The sequence below is a fragment of the Lutra lutra genome, chromosome 2 (assembly GCF_902655055.1).
Source record: "Lutra lutra chromosome 2, mLutLut1.2, whole genome shotgun sequence".
Classification (NCBI taxonomy): domain Eukaryota; kingdom Metazoa; phylum Chordata; class Mammalia; order Carnivora; family Mustelidae; genus Lutra; species Lutra lutra.
Genome location: NC_062279.1, coordinates 144,331,167 through 144,346,740, shown reverse-complemented (window position 1 = coordinate 144,346,740; position 15,574 = coordinate 144,331,167). Strand labels below are relative to the sequence as shown.

The window sequence follows — 15,574 nt, the reverse complement described above, 5'->3', positions numbered from 1 at the left end:
CCCGCAGAGGGGAGCGGGCAGCTCAAGGATGGCAAAATGAATTTTTCTAAAAGGAAATTTCAAAACATATCAAGGTTGTCTTCATGGCCCCAAATATGGCTTTTTGTGCTTTAAGTTACAAGTTGGTGGTGGGTTTGTAGCATTACTGTTTGGGTCTTTTAGGTTCTTCTGTATTTTCCTGTCTTATCATCTGTCAGGAGCCACAAGCAGGACATTTTTTTGCATCTCCTCCCATCGCTCGTAGTTTCTGTTTGATGCATGTGGGTGCTGCGTCGTTGGAGACAAAACATTCAAAATAGACCCTCCCTGGGAATCCTATCATTGGCCTCATACGATGCCCCTACCAGGGAACGGACTTGGTGCGTATCGTCTGGATGTCGAAGGGCTCGGTGCTGTCTGAAGACCGTCTGGAAAATGCCTCAGGTGCACAGAACAAAAAAACAGGTGCATCTCTGTCTTGGTTCTGTTGTCACGATCCCGTGAGGCAGGTGGCTTGGGTGTAGGGGTCAAGGAGTCTGCGTCTGAGATGCAGGGACCTGGAGGGGCTTTCCCGAACTCAGGGGACAGGAGGTGGCTCAGCTGGGTCTTTGGCTGAGGACTTTGTAGGCTTAAGCACTGGGCAGGGGAGGCGGGGGGCGCATCCAGGAGTGGTGTGCCCACACACGCAGCTGACCAAGGACTCGGCCTTGTTCTCCGGCAGTCTTCTCGGCATCCCCATAAAGGGGTTACCCCTCTCAACAGGCCGGGATCCCTCATTACCAGGGCTCAGTGAGCCAACCAACAGCAGCGTGCCCGGTGCCCCAGGTGGGGTGGAGAAGCTGGGAGCCAGGCTCGGGCTCAGGATGCCCCATGGAAGAGTCCCCTGTGGCAAATACATGAGTGGTGGCTTCTCCACTGGCATATTTTATCTGACTGTTGCTGGCGCTCACAGATCCCAGGCTGTGCCTAAATTTAAATTACCTGTGCCCGGTAACTTAAATTTAGGAAAACACTGCTTGGGCAATGTGCTCGGGGACGCCGCTGTTTGTTTAATTGGCTTTGGGTATGGAGGGGCCAAGGCACGATCTAAAAATACCCAGGCTGAGGCCCTCATCGGTGCTCCCGCATCAGAAGGACCCGTTGAGCTCCTGGAGGCCTGTGCCCGAGAGCTAGGGAGCCGCCAGAGAACGAGTTCCCTCTCCGACCTTTGCTGGTGGCCGTTAGGGCATCATTCTGCGTGAATGAATTTACTTTTCCACGGAACGTATTCCATTCGGTGGCTGTAGGCATTAATGTAGCTGGGATTAAAATTGGGTCAACAGGATTGAGAATAAATAGTGCTTTAACCTGAGCAATACACAGCTAGTTCCCCCCAGGGGCCCGCCTGGGCCAAGAGCAGCTCTTCTGAGGTCAAGACCGTGTCCCTAAGTGTGCTGCAGGAGGGGAGGGAGGGACAAGCATGGAGGGTGGGCTGGCGGGGCCCTGCTATCGTGGATGTGGCTGGACACGGGGCCAGCAAGCAGAGCATGAGTCCCGGTGGCTGTCATTTGGAGAGTGTACCCCAAACAGCCAGCATATTGAAACGATTATGGGTGTTAGTTTATAACGAATGCCCCATGAGGTGGTTAATTACCTTTTTAATATTCTTACCACTGATTGGACATGAACTACCATGGGCTGCTGCCTGTTTGCCTGGCAGAACGCGAGGCTTTTTTTTTTTTTTTTTTTTTTTTTTTGCATCGTCATTCTGATTTCCGCTTTGTGGGTGGGGACCAGGCTCTGAGAGGTGAGATGACAGGGTCCACGTTTCACAGCAGGACGGCAGCAGGGAAAGGATTCCAGCCCTTTCTCCTGGTCGGTCCCTTGCAGCGCACCTTCCCTTGGGAGGCCGGTCCATCCCAGGAGGGCTCCCCTTTTCAGTTCCAGCCAGGCCAGGGGCGTCCTGCAGGGCTACCTGTGTCCTTTCCCCCAGGACAGTGTGGAGACCGGCTGGCCTTGGCTGCCCCTCCTTGGCCCGCACCTTCCCCCAGACACCTGCAGAGTGCCAGCCCAGCCCTGAAGGTCCCGTAGGTGCTGTCTGACCAGGCCCAGGGGAGCAGGCCTGTTGCCTCCCTGACTCCAGCATGGCCATGGCTTTGGGCGCATTACCCCTCCAGGATGCCCCAGGGAGTGATCTCTCAGACTGGTAGATGACTGACACAGTCTCACATCCCTGGCTTTTGGCTGACCCCTGGACCGGTCGGTAGTATCCTGGGGGATCAGCTGTGGCTTGGACCTGCCTCGATGGGTGGGTCACTGAGTTCCTTCTCAGGTGCTGGATACAGGCCTTCTGTTAGCCCCCGAGGCCTGATGGATAGCCTGTGGCCTGTGGGGACGGCATGGTGGGGGCCTGTGTCATGAAGAGCTGTCCCAGGTCCTGGAGGACCCTGTGTCTGTGGCGGGTACAAGCCGCCACATCGGAGGATGCAGCAGTTGGCCCTTTGCTCAGGGGACTGTCTGCAGCCCTGTGGGAGGGACTCCGGCTACTTTGCCATTGAGTGGAAGATGTAAGACAATGGGACACCGAGATGGATCATATCTGATGTGCTAGCAAAAATTTCGGCAAAGACTCGCCAGCCTTGATATTGTGGGGCTGGGGGGCAGGCCCCCATGGGGCTCTGTGGGTTGGCGGCCATCAGGATCAGGACCTGACACTCCCCTCTGGAGCCTAACAGCCAGCCTGCATTTCACGAACTATTCGTGGGTTATAAAAATAGCAGAAAGAGAAAGGAGATTAAAAATCCTCAAGGACCTAGAGTGCTCAGGACTCCGTCCTTAGTGATGCCGCCATGGCTGTTTGAAGGTGCAGAATTGGAGGCTCAGAGAGGTTGAGCGGTTTCCTCAAAGTCACCCAGCTCGTGGGTGGTGGGGGGCTGAGTGAGCGGGTGAACAAGGCCAGGCAGCGGCGGTATGGGGGGTGGGCAATGACCTCCAGTGTGCGTGGCTTCCGGCCCCTCCCTGCCATGTCACCAGGCTGTGTTAACTTTGGGTCCTGTCTCTGACCGCCAGGTGGCAGCTCCAGGGGCCCCCTGGGCCACGTGACCAGGAGTCCACAGGGAATACCACAGGGAATCTCTCTTGTTAACCTGCCGGCATATCCTCCCGTTTCTTCCCTTGAAGGCAATGCTGGGCTTGATAGATCTTTTGGGAACTCATCTTGGTGAGGTGCCACGTGGTAGACAAAGACGGCAGAGCCTTGGAAACAGATCTGAGCCTCAGGGGGCCACAGCTCAGGCCATGTGCAGGTTCTGTGGTCCCCAGGGCATCTGATACCATGGACGCTGATGGCCACTCAGCCCATGGTCCCCTGACTTGCCTCAGAGGGCACAGTTTGTCTTGGAGAAGCTGTATTTGTGCCCGAACATCTCAAAATCCCTGCTTTAAACTCATTCTGTTATTTTGCTGGGAATTAATGCCAAGCTCAAGAGATTGTTCTTTCTGGATTCCGATGTGTCCTCTTCGTTTTAAAAAATGGGGACCTTTTTCCTCTCTGGGCCTCTGGCAGCCCCCCAACCTCTCTGGAAGGGTATGGCAGCCCACAGGACCAGACACAAACCAGCCAGACTCCCAGAGCTCCTAACTTTGGACCGAGAGCCCAGAGGCTCAGTTTCCTCATCTGTGAAGTGGGTCCAACAGCACCTACCTCCGGGTGGATGGTGAGTCTTCAGTGAGTCTGGAGACGTGACGGCTCACAGACAAGTGTTTTGTCCCAGGAGCCGCATCCCCTTCTTCCTGACATGGCTCGCCGTGGTTGTTCCACGCTGTCCAGGGGAGGTGAGATGAGTCCCCTGTCCCTGAGGCCGAAGTTCTCCAGAGTCCTTGCTTCCCATTTCCTCTTCCTGCTGGAAGACCGTGGTGCCAGGCTGAGTTGCTCCCCGTCCCCTCCTGGTCCCTTTTTCATGCATCTTCTTACTCCCACGGATGTTAAGTGTCCTCTAGTTTGGAGGCAAGCGGATCTTGACCCCATCCCAGTTTCTCTTTCCCTGAGTCCCCTCTGGAGGTCCCAGCCTAGTGCTCCATGACCTGGGCTCTCGGAAAGGCCCCCTCCCTTCCTTCCTCCATCGGGGTTTCATCAGACCCTCCGAGGGCCTGCAGCCCTCCCCGCTCTACCCCACGTTCCCCATCAGTGGTATCATTTTCTTGGTGAACACATGGTGAACACTTTGGAGATAACTTCATTAGGGCTGTGTGCACCATGGATGGCCAAGCAGGTTTGTAAGTTGTGGATGGCCTGAGAGATCCCTCATGGAGATGCTGTCAACACAGCGACAGTAAATGAGTTCTAGTCCGTGTCTCTGAGGGCCACTCCCACTCCCCGACCCGGGCCACCCCTACCCAGGAAGCAGCAGGTGAGGTGGTGGGATCTGCTCTAGGCTCAGCACCTGCCCACACCTGTCGCCCAGATTAGACGCGCTCCCCACCCCTCTACCCGCCCTGGAGCACAGGGGCAGCAGGGTTGGGAACAACAGTGGGCAGAGCAGGGACCGCCCCCCGGAGGCCTTGATGGCAGCAGGCCTGCCTCTCATATGACAATCCCGGGGAGCCAGCGATTATGAACAACCTTATTTTATTAAGGAAAAAAATAGAACCTGCTTGCCAGAATGCAAAACAATAGGAGATGTCTCTGTGTGGAGAGAGGGGGCTGCTGGGGCATCCGGGTGCTGGGCCCCGCTGCTGGCGGCTGGACAGCTTTTATGAAACTGACCTTCACACAATCGCTAAGGAAGAAAAGAGGAAAACAGGTTGAATGCTAATGACTGCAGACTTGGCCTTGCTGCTCAGGCAGACACAGCCTCCAGGGCCCTCCCGGTGCCCAGAGGTGCTTCTGTGGCAGCCCCAAGGGGCAGGTCGAGCACAGCCCGGGGAGGGGGAGATGGGAGGGTGTGGGGGAGTCAGGCATCCATGGGATTTGGCAGTGACTGGGGACTGGGGGTGTCTGGGGGTCTGTGGCTGTCAAAGGACCCCTAGGTTCTAGTTTGGGGCACATGGGTGGATGGCAGGACAGCCAAGGCTGGGTCTGGGACGTCCGTCCAGTGCCATCAGCCGTTCCATCATGGACATGGTGGATAGTGGCTTTGAGATGTTTTCAAGGCCCATGACCATTTCTTTGAAAAGGATCTAGAGCAGAGCCATGATTTATAAACCAGACGAGCAGGGTTCCCCTGCCACAGCCCACCCTTGGTACGTGGCGATCAGTGTGGGACTCCAGGCCTCCTGGGGCAGTGATCAGAAGCCCAGGTGCCGGCTGGGGCGGCTGTGCACCCGTAAGAGCCCGACGTACCTGCTATTTATGGTCACACCTGCTGCGGGGGCTGCAGGAGTGACCATAGCTGGTGGATGGTTGTGCTAGGGTTCTCCAGGACAGAAGCCTGTCCCCGGCTTTGCAGAATGTCATGTGAATGCACAGCCACCCCCTACTTGGCCGGGACAAGAGGTGCCACTTCCAGGGCTGTCCCCACTGCCCCCGCCCCCAGATCAGACAAGCCTGGGGCTGGCAGCCTGGTCCGGCTCCATAGGTACAAAGAGTGGGCTCTCTGTCCCTTGTTTTTGTTTGTCACAGTGACATTCATTAGCAGGACACCTGAGTCTGTGCCTGAGACAGATGCAGAAGGTGGGGCTGGGCGGGGTGCCTCTGAACATCCCCGCACCCTCGCACCCCTCCTCCTCCTGGGCTTCTTCTGGCCTGTGATGTGGAAAGAAAGACGGGAGACTTCCATTCCTTCTTTCTCTCCTTCTTCGCTTCTGCTCCTCTCCTTTCCTCTCTCTCCACTCCCCTCCTTCTCCTCCCTCCTTTCCTTCCTCCCTTCTCGCCTTCCCTCCCCTCCCTCTCCCCTTGTCCCTCCTCTCCCCTTCCCCCCCCATCTTCCACCTCTTCCCCCTTCTCCCCCTCCCTTCCCTCTCTCCCCTTCCCCCTTCCATCTCATCTCCCCTCCTCCCCCCTCCCCTCCCTCCCTGTCTCTGAGATACTGTCCATGCCCTGTGGGCACCATCCACAGTTTGCCACCAGTGATGGGCTGTGTGATCGCCAACTGTGTGTGTTTCCTGCCCCCAGGCCAGGAAGGGGCCGCTCTCCAGGGCAGATAGGGCCAGCTCCCCAGGGCAGAGAGCTGGTTTGTTTCCTGCTGTGTCCCCAGCACAGAGCCAGGCACATAGCTCACACTCAGGATTTCATGGTTGGATGAAAGCATGCCTTCTTTCCTCCATTCCTGCGTTCTCCCAGCATTTACTGGCTGTGGTTGGGCAGCCACTCGGGGGAGCCCCAGAATCCATTCATAGAGTTGGGGACACCATGGCCCAGGCCCTTGGATGGTGAGGGGAGGACCTGGCTCAAGTCCGTGGGCAGGTCAGCAGCAAAGTCTGACCTGGCCGGAAGGACCTGAGTCACAGAAGGAATCTGACAGGGATAGATGTAACTTATGTATTGAGGTTCCCAAACCAGCTGACCCAGGAGCAGGTGCTGGCCTCTTTCCTAGCAGCGGCAGGTGTTAGGAGGACCCCAGGGTCTCCAAGGAGTATGAGCTCCCCATGAGGAATCACGCAACATAGTCCCCGCAGTGACACTACCACCTCAGGCTACATTCATAGAGGTATTAGATCTACATCCAGGGAGGTGATAGTCTGTTGTACTTTGCAGGGACCTGAATACACCTTGAATACTGTTCAGGTGAGGTCATACTTGAAGAGGAGTGGCAACAATCGCCATAGTGTCCAGAGCACCGTGGCCAGAATGGAGACCTATCAAATTTACCGTCAACAGTGTTGGAGTCCAACGGGCTCGAGATTTTGCTCTGCCACTTGTGAGCTGTGTGACGTTGTGCCAGTTCCCGAACCTCTCTGAGCCTCAAGTTCCTCCTCTGTGAAATGGGAATGATTGGCACTAGGGGTTGTTGGGAGGATTGAATGATGACTCTTGCCGGGGTGGCCGTCACAGGGACAGTGGACAGGGTGTGTCCTCAAAGCGCGCCCCAGCTCAGGCCAAGCAGCTGCCAGCCACCGGCTCTGATGGGTGCCGGCTCTGACACTGGGCTCTGACACTCGCTAGGAAATTGCTCATTAGGGGCCCTGAAAGCGTGCATTGAATTCACGCAGTTTATTTTTACATAAATTTGGGGGAGTGGGAAAACAAAAAGACAATTTGAAAACAGCATTCTTCAAGCATAATGAAGGCTTTGGCAGGGAGCCAAACCTCACCCCAAATCCCAGCTCCAGGGTGCAAGCTGGTGACATACGCCCTGCCTGCCGCCTTCCCACAAAGCCCAGGCTGTGTGTCAGCTGGATTTTCAGCTTTGCCTCTGAATGGCTGAGCTGCCTTTGGCCCTAAATCCTGTGCTCTGGGCTGCGGGAAGACTTTCAGAGACAGGGAGCTGCTTAAATATGGCAGAAGCCTTCTTTCTACAAAGGGCTTGTGAGCTGGAGCCATCACTCTGCACCCCCCCTCCGCCCCCGCTGGATTGTGTGTCCCGGCTTACTTGTTGGTGGGGGATGGGTGCCCTTTTCTAAAGCAGAGCCCAGGCCTCCTGGGGGGGTTTTGGACTTACCTTCTGGGCTCGGTCTTGCTCACACCCTTGGGTGTACTCTCTAGGAAGTCTGCCCTGGCTTCACAAAGATGGGCCAAGCCATGTCCCCCAGGGGGTTTGAAAAGTGACCCCAGGCGGTTGCTGAAGGTTGCTGAAAGCAGCTCGTAAGTGTGAAATTGGCCAAGTACATAATGGAAAGTGATACTTAAGGAAATGCTCACTCTCGGCTGTCTGTCCTAAGTCCACCTCCATTCCTCAGAGCTGCTTTGGTTCACAGATAGGGAAACTGAGGCATGGAGAGCAGCATTTGTTTGCTGAACTCAAGAGGCAGTATGGGGAGGAGGTGGGGTATGACTCCAAGATCTATTTAGATGTTCTGGGGGGTGGAGACTTTGGTGGAGTGATGGGACCCTGGAGCTCAGGCTTGGTTTGGGCAGAGTGTTTGAAGGACGGGTCCCCAGACCTCCCACCTCCCCTCCAGCACCCCCTTTGCTGTGGCTGCTTAGCCCCTGGGATGTCTGCCCTCTGCCCTCCTCCTTGCCCAGTTTGCTTTGTAGTTTCTGCCCCATGGATCTTAGCAGCAACCCTGAAGCCTCCTGCTAGTGTCTGCTCTGCTGTGCAGCCCCCCAGCTCCTCGCTTCCATCAGTACCTGCATACTCTGGGGGTTTGCACATGCTTCCCCCCCGGGGCGGGACCCCTGCACTATTGCCCCCTCCCCACCACTCTGTCCCCTCTCCTCTAGGAGGCAAGGAAATACGGGAGCTGTGTGACCTTGGATAAGTTAACCCCCCTCTCTGAGCCTGTTTCCTCATCTTTGAAGTTAGGATAATCATAACAATACCAATAACCCCCCAAAGTGTGGGGATTGTGTGAAGGGAGGCTTGGCCGTTCACTGCTCTGCTCACACGTAGGGGGGCTGCTGTGTCTCCAGCCTGTATGGGCACCCAGGACATACGGGGCGGGGAGATCTCCTTTCAGGTTGTTCCTTCAGCCTCTGGGAAGGGCGGGGGGCCATGGTGCCTGGGAGGGGCACAACTTCTAACATGGGAGCCCCCGACATCCAGCCAGAGCTCTGTTCATGGCCCCTGAAGGGCCTGGACATGCTTGGAATTCAGCAGGTGTATTTCTTGGGTGGAGAAAGAGGGATGACGGGCCTCTGGGCTGCCCGGTCTGCACGTGCGGGCTGGCGTGGCACGCGGTGGGGGAGGCAGAGGACAGACCCTGTCCGCCTGGGATCTCTGTCATTAGGATTCTCAGCAATTAGTTGTAACAAAGCTGAGCCTACCGTTGACAACTTGAGCAAAACTACTTAAAATCAGGGTCCTTGGCAGTGTGGCTGACTAATTTATGATTGAAAAATGACACCTCAGCACTAGCAAAGCTTTTCCAAAAGGCAAGAGGGTTACCTGTCATCACCATGTGTCTGCGGGCCCTTCTGGATGAAGCCTGGCGTCCTCCAGTTCCTGCCTTGCATACGGCTGGACCTCCGTTGGGACCCTGCTGGGCCTCCACTCAGCCTCCTGGCACAGGATTCGGTCCTGTCTCTCTCCCTCCTGGCTCTGAGGGCTCCTGGAGGGCAGGGACAAGGTTTTTTCCTGCACAAGTAGGAGCCAGGTTACTGCTGAATGTTTGTGGGGTGTTTCATGCAGAGTCGGGGCCTGGGCAATGCCCAAAAGTCTGCAGAGTTCCCCTTGGACTCTTCCCTGCGTTTCTGTGGAGGTGTGCGGGAGCCTGAACCCATGTACGTGCCAAATGCAGATTCTGAGGGTTGCAGGGGTCCCCATCCTGGGCCTGAAGGGGCTGCCTGTCCCTCCTCTGCCCCTACCCAGTGAGAAGGCACTGTCCGGAAGCCGAGGCAGTCAGGGTCCCATCCTGGGGGACTGCCTGTGCCCCATATCCGGGCCAACCGCTCACTGTTCCCATCACGGAGCACATCGGACATGCCCCACCAAGTCCTCCTCGAGAGCCTCACCACACTTCCCGGGTTTCCATGGTGATGTCAGTTTCCCACTCCGACTGCTCTTCAGTGGGATTATAAATTCATTATTTCATACTTAGGTCTTGCACTCTGCCTTGTTCAGCTTCTAGATTCCGCTGTCTTGATAGGACTCTATTCATTTGTTATCTGATGGGGGGGAAAGGAATTGAGTTGGTGCCTGGATATTTCCTTCTCCCCAGGGCCCGAGGGCGGCCATGCTCACAGAGGAGCCACCGTACCCAGAGATGCGCTGCTGGGCATTTGGAATCCCCGTTGTGTGCCTTGGGCTCTGGAGCTGTAGATTTTAATCACTGTGGATAAACCGAGCTGCTCAGATGAGCTGCACACAGTCCCCCCCGGGGGGGTTGGGGAGGTCCATGGAGAGTGGGTGGCTGTCTCCTGCTTGCTGTGGGATCTGGTCCTGGCCAGTTGCTTGGTAGCTGCCCACCCTTGGATGAGTGGGGGCAGCAGGGTCTGAGCCTCTGTCCCCTCATCTTTAAAATAAAGCCCGCTTTGCAGGGCTGGGGGCCAAGCAGACAGAGCCCAGCACAGAGAGAGACACAGGCATGTTCCATAGGACAGCTGCTGAGTGAACCATCACCCTTCCTCTTAAGAAGCCATGCTACACCTCAGCCAGGGGGACAGGGTGGGCGAGTGGTGGTGTTTCTCAGTCTTGGCCATTGTTGACATTTCGGACCTCATCATTTTGCTGTTGTGACTGTTCCGGGGTCAGCCCGTGCCCTGTGAGGTGTTCAGCAGCTCCCTTGAGCTCTTCCCGCCAGATGCCAAGAGTGGCAATCAACAAAGTACCAGAAATCACCCGATGCCAAATGCCTGCTGTTTGGGAACCCCTGCCCTGGCCTCCAGGGGCCCAGGCTGGGAGAACGTCTGTGCCGTATCTGCCCCTAGTGCCCTTCTGGCTTCTTCTGTCACTGTGATGACTTTCTGTCCTGCGTTCCAGCCATGCGTGCTTGTGGTGATGATTGGGTACGTGTCTTTTCCCCAGGGAATGTGACTGTGGGTGCATTGTTTTTGGGTGGATGTGCACGTGTTTACGTTTCTCTTGGATAGATGCCAAGGAGGGGGAAGATCTTATGATAGCATATTTACACTTTGTAAGCAAATTGTTTCCAAAGTAGCTGTGTCATTTTGCATTCCTTCCGCTGAAGGGCCAGAGTTCCAGTTGCTCCACATCCTTGCTAACGCTTGGTATTGTCAACTTAGAAATTTTAGCCACCTCACCAGCATGCTGATCTATCTCTTTGTAATTTAATTTTCATTTCCCTAATAACTAAGGATATCGAGCATCCTTTCATGGGCTTCTTGCCACCCATATCTTTTCTTTGGTAGAGCAAATGTTTGACGTTTTTGGCTATTTTCTGTTGCACCGTTTGTCTTCATATGATCAAATTGTTAGAGCCTTTTTTATGTCCTGGATTCAGATCTTTTGTCAGATGTGTGTTTTGCAAGCATTTTCTCCCATCTATAATTTGTCTTTTCTGTTTCTTAACAGTGTCATTCGGGTGTAAATTTTTTAATATTCGTGAAGTCCAATTTATACTTATGTATTTTTTTATGGCCCATACTTTTGTGTCTCAGCTAAGAATTTTGACCAGAAGTCAGTGATTTTCTTCCCTGTCTTGTTCTAGAACTGTTAGAGTTTTAGAGTTTACATTTAGGTCTGGGGCCCATCGTGAGCTGGGTTTTGTCTATGGTGTGAGGTAGGGGTTGAGATTCAGGTTTTGCTTTGCTTCTTGTTTCTTGGCTGGTGTTTGTTGAAAACACCATGACTGATGATTAATTGATTAATTAGTGATTAATTTTAAAGGAGTGGAAAGAGATAAGGGGTCTCCCTTGGAAGAAGGACGGAGTTAGTTCATTAAGACCATGATATGGAAATCATCTTAACCCAAACAGAAAGGAAGGAGGGAGAAAAGCAGAGGACAGTGGAGCCCTTGCTGGACTCCAGGTCTGGGTGGCAAACTCATTTCACCCAGATTTCTCCCACCACAATGGAAATCGGTTGCCATGTGAGCCCTGGGCATGGCTCCCAGAGCCCTGGGCATTGGTTTTCCAGAGGGAGTGGCTCGACCTGCTCATTTTCTACTCACACCCTCTGGCCAAATTCACTCTGACCATGCATGACTCGGGGCCTCACACGTGTCCAGTTCTTGTGAATAGTAGTGGTGAGCGTGGGCGGGAAGGCCAAACCCCACGACCTGGGTTTGCACAGAGAACCAGCGTGGGGCAGCATTGTGGAAGTGGGAGTAGCACCCGGACCAGAAGCAAACACAAAACCACATACTAGACTGCATCGGCCATGCTGCCGTGGACACCTGCCTGCTGGAGAACCCTGAGAGGTGACTGTGAGAGGTACAGGGTGTCCCCCAAGGGGTGACCAGGAACAGATGCATCTGGTTTTCAGTAGACTTGGCTCCTTCCGGTCTCATGCAAGCTCCTTTCTCCCATCATTGGCCACCGATCAGCTGTGTGTGAGTTCCTTAACTTCCCTGATCACCAGCTGGAAAAAGTAATTGCCCTGAATCATAGACTTGTTGTGGAGCTCAAACCAGGTGAATGCTCATAGCTTGGAAAGTTCCAGATAAGCGCCATGATGTAAACACCTAAGCTAGGCGATCACGGGATTTGGCACAAGAATACGTGGAGGCAAGTCTCGCACGTAGTAGGAGCTCCATGGAGGGTGGCTGACGGTGTGTGTCTCATACCTTGAAAGCCCATCTGGACAGAGCTCTGTACGGCGTGCAGCTATGACAAATGTGACCTCTTTGGTCACAGAATTGCCTCACCCCCAAGCATTCTTATTATAGAAAACCTGGCAAGTGCGCAAAAGAGAAAAGAAAACCATTACTGCACCCAGAGGTCACCGTTCCTGCATTCAGACACTTTCCATCTGGTTAGTTTCATGCATGTGTCTGTGTATCTGTCATCTGTCCACGTCTGTGTTCATAGGTGGGTATAAACTCAACAGTCATGATGAAGAGATGGCGGGAAACATGCTTTGCTATAGTTTATGGAAACTTTCGCTCCATAGGCTTTGCTCCCAGGCTTGGTGTTATAAGTAAATGGCTCCCAGATGAGCTTTGAATGTTGACAAGCAGATGTGTTAGCCCAGCCCCCGAACTGGGGACGGAGGCGGGGGTGGCAGATCGGACCTCCTGCCAAGGGTCTGATTCTGGAGAAAGGGACAATGTGGCAGGAAGCGGCACGGCTGTGGTCTCGGCTGGAGCCCAGCAGACATTCATCACTTCGGCATCCCCTCTGAAAGCCGGGACCGCATCGGGATGCGTGTTGAAATAGTTCTGCCAAATTTGCTCCATCATTAACTTTCCATCACTGTTAATTTCAGGCAGGGCTCTTCATTCACGCCTTTTGTCTTTGTCGAGTTGATGGAGATGGGTCTGTTTTCAGCCCAACGTGCTGGCAGCAGGGCGCTCCGGCACCTGGGACGGTGGGGCGCCCTCCGCCACAGCTGGTCGTGACACACTGAGCCTGTGACTTAGCCGCATCGGCTCGGGACGTTTGCATGCGGAGCCTGATTTGACAGATCTGTTCTGTAATGCATCACTTCGGGGAAGGGAGCATTCTGTCTCTTGTACTGAAGGTACGGCTCAGCCATGTGTTCAGGTCCCAGCAGGTTCATTCCCATTCTTGTCTTTTGGAGGGAGATGCACTGACGTCACCCTGGAGGGAGAGCATCTTTGCAGAGATTTCAAAAACGAAGCTATGGTTTGGGTCCGCAAGTCCAGCCCTCGCATCATTTTCTTCTCTCCAACAAGTGACAAATATACCCCAGTTTTCATGATTAATTTATATATATATATATATATATATACAAATATATATAACATTTATATATTTATAAATATATATATTATATATATTTATATATATTATTAAATATATATATATTTATATATAAATGTACATATAAATAAGAATCTATAGATATATTTATGTATGACATAAAATACAAAAAATATATATATATTTCCCCCTCTGCTTTTAGCTAGAATTCCTTAGGCTGCCCCGAAATATTTAGAGAAGGTAGGGTCATGTTTATTTACGACAGGTGTATTTATATCAATTATAAATGCGAGAAAGTGGGGTCCCTGCCCTCCCGGCTAATGTTTGCCCTTGCAGGGGTTGGATGATTTCAAACAGCTGATGGGGTACCTTGCGTCCCACCACTGGAGAACACCTGTGCGCCGGGATTGGCTCTTGGCATTGCCAAGCTGTCAGTCTCTAGCATGCTCTCCAGGCCCACTGCCCATTCAGATGGTCCCGGGCAGCTGAGAATTAACCCAGGTCTGTCCAACCTGGGCGTGAGCTCTTTTTGGGACGGTATCAGAGGAAGGGTCATGTGTCTCCTCTTTCCCCATTGTCCACCATGGACACAGACTAATTCTTGGCATTTTTAATGCCAAGCTCTTGGGCTGAGACAGGCAGCAAAGGGGAGCCCCTTGGCTGATCCTGCTTAATTCTCTGGCAGTGCACACAGCCTTCCTTTGTCTCGTCTGGTGCCCTCAGAGGGTCAGCCACGCCCATGTAAACAGAAGTGTGTGGTTTTCGTGGAATTCTGTTGCCCCCCGGGGCCCCATGACTGGGAGGGTGGCTAAGGGTGCCCAGTCGGAGGGGCAGATCTGAGAACAGGCAGCTCTCCACGTGGACTAGCTGTGAGAATAAGGATTGTTTCAGGAATTTAACACAGGCTGTGGTTTATCCCTCTGCTTTATTGGTTTGTACAAGGTCAGCAGCAGCTGGGTGACATGACCTTGGGCAAGGGAGAGGTCTTTGGGTGGCTGTTGGGTCTGCAGGGTGGCCGTGGGGAGCAGACCAGCCTGCGTGGTCCCGCGGGGCGGAGCTGGGACCTACTCAGGGGGATAATTCAGCTAAACCTACAAGAGGGGCTTTGGAAGGTGGGCGCGCCCCATTATAGGAGCTATGCAAGCTGAAAGCCCGGCGGACTGGGGTGCTGCAGGTCTGGCAGTGACGTCTGAAAGAGGCTACGCCATCCACTGGTGAGACCTGCCTGGCATCAGGGTCCCTACTGAGCATTCTCCTTCCGGCAGGCACACGGGCATTCCTGGTGTCCATCTTACAGATGGGCGGCTTGCCAAGCTGGCTAACTAGACTGGGGAGGAACCCTCACACCCTGAGGTCTTTGGACTCAGAAAGAGGCGAGGGACCCCCTGGGAATATGTTGCTTTGTGTGTCGGATGTCCATTAAGACCTCCAGGAAAGGCCCAAGGTCCCTGATATGGGGCTGCACTTAGAAAACACGGCGAGGACAGCTGTAGAAATCTGCTTCCTAGAAATGGCCAAATGTTATTTTAAAAGCACTTTTCTCCAAGAACTTCATCTCTGACATCCACAGCACGGCTGTGACGATGGGCCTCTTTCCAGGCGGGTCCTTCCCCAGTCTGCCAGCGGCACCCTGCTTTCCCACTGTGAACAGGCTTGGGAGACCTGTCCCAGGCCAGGTACACCTGTCCCAGGCCCCTGAAGATTTCTCCCAATGGCCACTTCTAGGAAGGGCACAAGCCTTGAGGATGGTCGGGGAAGCGGTTTCTGAAGATGTCATTGGGAGACACCCCCCCCGCCCTGCCGAGGGGGCAAGTTTCCATAAGGCCAAGGCCATCATGGCTGATTATGTGCCTGAAAGCCCAGAGAAGGCCTGCGGAGGCCATGGTCACCATTGTCAAAGACAGCTTAACACCACCTGGGATCTGGGGCTTCACCTGAACCCCACACAAGCCTCGCTCTCTTTGAGGAGAATCACTGCCCAAGTTTATGGCTCTTGCCTAGGTACCCCCATGGCTTTTTGGCTTTACAGAAATAACATCCACAGGAAGAGGCTGGGTTTTGTTGTCTGCCTGGTTTTTCACAAAAGCTGAAGTGGCTGAGAGCTTTTGGCAATCTCCCTGATGCGTCCTGTCCTGTGGGAGCTGCGTTTGTGAGGTAGTGAGCTCCCTGTCACTGGATTCCTGTATTGCTGTTGGGGCTTGGGGAGGAAGCCGAGGTGGGGTGTTCTGCATTCAG

The 15,574-nt window shown here is 54.0% G+C and overlaps 1 protein-coding gene across 4 annotated transcripts in view; it reads left to right on the top strand.

The window, feature by feature from the left end:
• The window catches only part of SORCS2 (sortilin related VPS10 domain containing receptor 2), a 420,986-nt gene that overhangs the window by 138,795 nt on the left and 266,617 nt on the right, over nucleotides 1-15,574 (top strand). The window lies entirely within an intron of this gene.